This window comes from Triticum dicoccoides, chromosome 5B (genome assembly GCF_002162155.2).
Source record: "Triticum dicoccoides isolate Atlit2015 ecotype Zavitan chromosome 5B, WEW_v2.0, whole genome shotgun sequence".
NCBI lineage: Eukaryota > Viridiplantae > Streptophyta > Magnoliopsida > Poales > Poaceae > Triticum > Triticum dicoccoides.
This window is the reverse complement of record NC_041389.1, coordinates 661488447-661495157: the sequence shown is the minus strand read 5'-3', so window position 1 is coordinate 661495157 and position 6711 is coordinate 661488447.

Genomic DNA, 6711 nt, shown 5'->3' with positions numbered 1-6711 from the left:
AGGTTTTCGGGGAGAGGGAGAGATCCGAAAACGGAGGGGTGAATATATAGGCATAGAGGGAGCTAGGAGAGTCCAAATGAGGTGCGGTTTTCGCCCACACGATCGTGATCGAACGCTCTAGGACATGGAGCAGAGTTTGGTGGGTTTTGGGCCAAATTTGGGGGGTGTTGGGCTGCAACACACACGAGGCCTTTTCGGTCCCTCGGTTAACCGTTGGAGTATCAAACGAAGTCCAAATGACCCGAAACTTGACAGGCGGTCTACCGGTAGTAAACCAAGGCCGCTTGGCAAGACTCGGTCCAATCCGGAAATGTTTAAACCCCACACAAGAAAGAAAGGTAGAAAAGACCACCGGAGGAGAACGAAACGCCGGAATGCAAAACGGACAACGGGGAAAAAGCTCGAATGCATGAGATGAACATGTATGCAAATGCAATGCACGTGATGACATGCTAAGAGATGCACGAAAAAGAAAAACAACACACGGAGACAAAGACCCAACCCGAGAAATAAATATAACTTAGCGCCAGGGACGGCAAGAGTTGGATACAAATATGGAAAGTATATCTGGGGCGTTACAACACTCCACCACTACGAAAAGATCTCGTCCCGAGATCTAGGACTGAAAGAACTCCGGGTATTCAGAACGGAGGTGATCCTCGCGTTCCCAGGTAGCTTCACGGTCGGAATGGTGTGACCACTTGACTTTGAGAAATTTGATTGACTTGTTGCGAGTCTTGCGTTCAGTCTCTTCGAGAATAGCAACTGGGTGCTCACGATAGGAGAGATCTTCTTGGAGCTCAATGTCCTCGAAGTTGACGGTGCGGTCAGGAGTCTTGAAGCACTTTCGAAGCTGAGAGACATGGAACACATCATGAACATTTGCAAAGTTTGAAGGAAGCTCGAGTTGATAGGCGAGGTCGCCTCTCTTGCTGACAATCTTGAAAGGTCCCACGTATCTAGGGGCAAGCTTCCCTTTGATACCGAAGCGACGAGTACCTTTCATGGGAGAGACGCGGAGGTAAACATGATCTCCGATCTTGAAAGCCAGATCACGATGCTTACTATCATAGTAGCTCTTCTGGCGGGACTGGGCTGCTTTGAGGTTATCACGAATGACTTTGCACATTTCTTCTGCTTCTGCGATTAAGTCATTACCCAGCAGCTGACGTTCACCGGTTTCAGACCAGTTGAGAGGGGTACGGCACTTCCTGCCATACAGAATTTCAAAGGGGGCCTTGCCCGAACTTGCTTGAAAGCTGTTGTTGTATGAGAATTCAGCATAAGGAAGACAATCCTCCCACTTCATGCCGAAGGAGATCACACAAGCTCTGAGCATATCTTCAAGAATCTGATTGACACGCTCGACTTGACCGCTTGTTTGAGGATGGAAAGCTGTGCTGAAGCGGATGTTGGTGCCCATGGTTTTCTGAAAAGAATCCCAAAACTTGGAGGTAAAAATGCTGCCACGGTCTGAAGATATCACTTGAGGAATACCGTGCAGAGAGACAATGCGAGAGGTATAGAGTTCCGCCAATTGAGCTGCAGTGATTGACTCTTTGATAGGCAGAAAATGAGCCACTTTGGTGAGCTTGTCGATGACGACAAATATAGCATCATTGCCACGCTTGGACTTTAGAAACCCAGTCACGAAGTCCATTTCAATGTGGTCAAACTTCCATTCTGGAATGGCAAGAGGTTGGAGGTCATCGAGTTGTTTCTTCAGCTCCTTCAACTCTTCGGGGCCGAGCTTGTAGGGACGTTTGCACACAGGTTCCGTGCCAGGCTCAAGTTCAATAACGAATTCAACTGGCCGGTGCGGAGGCATTCCTGGGAGCTCTTCTGGAAAGACGTCTTGATACTCGCAAACGACAGGAATTTGAGAGATAGCATCCAATTCACCCTTCTCATTGAGAGAAAACAACCGGATGGAATTATCCCGAGCGGCAAAGACAATGACATCCTCAGACGAATGAGTCAGTTGAATCTGCCTGGCTGCACAATCAAGCTGAGCTTTATGCTTAGAGAGCCAGTCCATCCCGAGAATAAGATCGATATCCGAGTTGCCAAGAACCATAGGAGAAGCAAGAAACTTGAAATCACCCATCAAGATTGAAATATCCGGCACCTCCATACTGGAACTTAGTCGCTTAGCTGGAGAGACGACTTGCATAGCTCTAGGTAAAGCCCTAGTGCTAAAATTGTTCTCCGATGCAAATGGAAATGACATGAAGGAATGCGATGCACCAGAGTCAAAAAGAACTTTTGCAGGAATATCATTAACAGGAAGGTTACCCATAATGACATCTGAAGAATCCTCAGCCTGAGCTGCATTCAGCATATTGACCTTGGCGTGCTTGGGATTGTGCTTGACCACAGCTGTACTTGCGGATCTGACAGGAGGAGGAGGAGGAAGACGCCTCTGGTTGGTACACTTGTTGGCATAGTGACCCTTCTGTTGGCACTTGTTGCACGTGACCTCTGAAAGCGGACGGTGATACGGAGCACTCGATCTTGGAGCTTGAGACGAAGCCTTGTTCTGAAAGCCTGGGTTGGGTGGGTGGGAGAAACCACTGCCACCTTTGCTCTTCTGCTGATACGGCTGACGGAACGGAGGAGGAGGAAGCCAATACTTCTGCTGCTTGACCACTTGAGTAGAGGAAGACGGAGTAACATCTCTGGCACGCTTCCTGGAAGCATCACATCTCATCTGAGCAGCCTCTTGCTTCAGTGCCATGTTGTAGAACTCATCGTATCTCAACGGCTCAAAGAGGACAAGAGCGAGCTGAATTTCCTCACGAAGACCACCCCTGAACTGATAGATCATACTCTTCTCATCAGGAACATCCTGCTTGGCAAAACGGGCGAGCTTCTGGAACAACTTGTTGTAGTCATAGACAGACAAAGAGCCTTGCTTCAGATTGCGGAATTCCTGACGCTTACTCTCAACCACACTTTGAGGGATGTGATGAGCGCGGAAATCTTGACGGAAATCGTCCCAAGTGATCAGACGTCCACCTCTGGAATCCTTGTACTGCTGGAACCACTCTGCAGCCTGATCTTTGAGCTGGAAAGAAGCGAACTTGACGAAATCTTCAGGCCTGACGTTGCTGCATTCAAAATGCTTGCCCAGATCCACTAGCCAATCGTCAGCGTCGGTAGCCTCAACACAACCGCTGAACGTCTTTGGGCCATTAGCAAGGAACTGGTTCAGAGTAGCAAAGTGGTGCTGATTATGGCCTTGATTCCCTTGACTGCCTTGATTGCGCTCTTGGAGAATTTGCATGATCAACTGTGTGTTTGCATTAGTAGCGGCCATCACAGCTTGCCATGCTTCCGGAGGAGGCGGAGGTGGAGGCGGATTAGGATTCGGAGTCGTGCGCGTTGGAGGAGCCATCCTGAACAGGTTGACCACCATTAGCACATAGATAGACAACAATATAGAAGCTGAATCCAATGGAATGAAAATTGCAACATATAGTCTTCACATCCGAACAAAATGAACGAATGCATTCCTCTTCAAATGATCACATATGCATAAATTGAGAAGCCACGAAGAATTAAGGTAGAGAAATAAATCAACAAGGTACGGATCAAGAACGAATAATCGGTAAGAAATCCCAATCTCAAACCAATATCCGTGGAAGAAGAACTAGAGCTACTAGAATTCCCACCTATGAAACTCCCGAACCTTTCCGGTTATGCAATCAGGTGTTGGGGATACAGGGGAAGCACAATATCTCACCCAAACTAGCAAATCCTACATCCAGCTGTATCCATCCTTCAACACATAACCAGGAAAAACTTCGGAAACCATCTACCTCAACCTTCGAAAAGCATCCGTTATACAAGTTATGGCGATACTCCCGAACTCCCGCCCCAGTACTGGGTGGCGTCGAGGTTATCTCACCAACGAACTGCATAAAAGAGATTTTCGATGTCGGCGAACATATCTCAAGTATACCAGAATTGCAACGATGAAATTGTGACGACAACACCTCGGAGCTCAACTCCCCGGGACACTGCCACAACCCCTAAAGACAGGAGGCACCAAGAACAATGTTCTCGTCACAAAACCATCGGAACAAAACCAAGATACTCGCGTGATCCTAAAAAAAAAATTTTAGTGAAATTTGAGAAGAGAAGAGTCAAAACTCTACGTCAGGATGCCTTACCAGAGCGATGAGGAGACTGGGAAGTAAAAGAATTCCTAAGCTCTCCGATATATAATTCCTAAGGACTCAAAACAATTTTTTTCTAGACACAACTCGGCTGCTAAAAACGATCAAGCAATGGGGCTCCTAAGGTCGGGGAAGGCTCTGATTACCAACTTGTAACGCCCTCGATGCGGCTATAGCTCCCACGTGTCGAGGCACGACTTAGAGGCATAACCGCATTGAAAGCAATGTCGCAAGTCAGGCAATCATTACAACATCCCATGTAATACATAATAAAAGGGGGAGATAACATAGTTGGCTTACACTCGCCACGTCACATCAGAGTACATAAATAACATCCATCAAACAAATCACTCATGGCCCGACTACGGTGCCAAAATAGAAAAGACCCCCAACATGCGACAAGGTCCTGAATCGATAACCCCAACTAGGCACCACTACTGATCATCTGGAAGGGACACGTAGTATCGCTGAGAGTCCTCGTCGAACTCCCACCTGAGCTCGTAATCGTCAACTGGAGCAGAATCACCTGGACCTGCATCTGGAGTTGTAGTATCTGTGAGCCACAGGGACTCAGCAATCTCACACCCACGCGATCAAGACTATTTAAGCTCATAGGAATGGATAAGGCAAATATATGTGGAGCTGCAGCAAGCGACTAGCATATGTGGTGGCTAACCTATTCGCAAAAGAGAGCGAGAAGAGAAGGCGAAGCACGAGCGAGAAGCTAAAGGAACATCCTGCGCAAGCATAACTCCAACACCGTGTCCACTTCCCGGACTCCGCCGAGAAGGGGCCATCACGGTAACACACACAGTTGAATCATTTTAATTAAGTTTAGTTCAAGTCATCTACAACCGGACATTAACAAATTCCCATCCGCCCATAACCGCGGGCACGGCTTTCGAAAGATCAATCCCTGCAGGGGAGTCCCAACTTAGCCCATGACAAGCTCTCACGGTCAACGAAGGAATAGACCTCCACCCGGGACACACCGATCAGACTCGGTAACCCGGTACAACAAGACATTTCGACAGGTTAAAACAAGTCCAGCAACACCGCCCGAATGTGCCGACAAATCCCGATAGGAGCTGCACATATCTCTTTCTCAGGGCACACTCAGATGAGACTAGCTACGAGTAAAACCAACCCTCAAGTTTCCCCGAGGTGGCCCCGCAGGCAGCTCAGTTCGGACCAACACTCAGAGGGAGCACTGGCCCAAGGGGGGCTAAAATACGATGACCCTCGGGCTCCGGAAACCCAAGGGAAAAAGAGGCTAGGTGGCAAATGGTAAAACCAATGTTGGGCATTGCTGGAAAAGCTTTAATCAAGGCGAACTATCAAGGGGTTCCCATTATAGCCCAACCGTGTAAGGGACGCACAATCCGGGAACATAACACCGATATGACGGAAACTAGGGCGGCAAGAGTGGAACAAAACACTAGGCGAGAGGCCGAGCCTTCCACCCTTTACCAAGTATATAGATGCATTAAGATAACATAGCAATATAATGATATCCCAACAAGCAATATAAATGTTCCAACAAGGAACGGCTCCAATCTTCACCTGCAACTAACAACGCTATAAGAAGGGATGAGCAAAGCGGTAACATAGCCAATCAACGGTTTGCTAGGACAAAGGTGGGTTAGAGGTTCAACATGGCAATTGGGAGGCTGACAAGCAAATGGTAGGCATCGTAGCATTGGCAAAGCAAAAGAGCGAGCAAACTAGCATAGCAAAGATAGTAGTGATTTCGAGGGTATGATCATCTTGCCTGCACAGTTGTCAGAGTTGACTGGATCCTCACACGCAAACTCAACGGGCTCCTCGGTAGCGAACTCGTCTCCCGGCTCTACCCAACAAGACAAACAAGCAACAAGGACACAATCAACCACGGGCAAGACCAAGCAATATGATGAAATGACGATATGCTATGCGGGATGCGATGCGGGATGCAAAATGCAAGATATGACAGGAAATGCATGAACCTGGCATCAACTTGGAAAACCAAGTGTGCCACTGGATAGAGGGGATGAAATCGCTTGAAAACGATATAAGGATCATTGGAATCGGAGCTACGGTTTGGAAATGGCGAGTGTTTTAAGATATGACACCGGTCTGCGATTTACAGCAAGTAGGCATCTAAATGCAACGAAATGAACATGCTACAGCCACCAAACATGAAAACAAAATACATGGCAGTGATGTACACAAGATGGTTGACAAAACACTAGCACTGAGCCATAGGCAAATTCATCCATTAAGAGGTTCAAACAAGCATGGCTAAAACGCAAATGCAAAACAGATTTCAGACTTAGTGAAATTAACACTAGTCTGAAATTTCAGATCACGAAGCTCTCTTCGGAGCAGCAAAACAACATGATAGAAAACCTGAACATGACAAGTAAGAACATGGCATGGAGCTACTCAACAAGCTTAACAAAACACCCAAAGTGACCTGGGGCCAAAAGGGTTCACAAAATACTCTACCGAGCTCACGAACATCGCTCGAACATAATCAGTTTTCAGACTT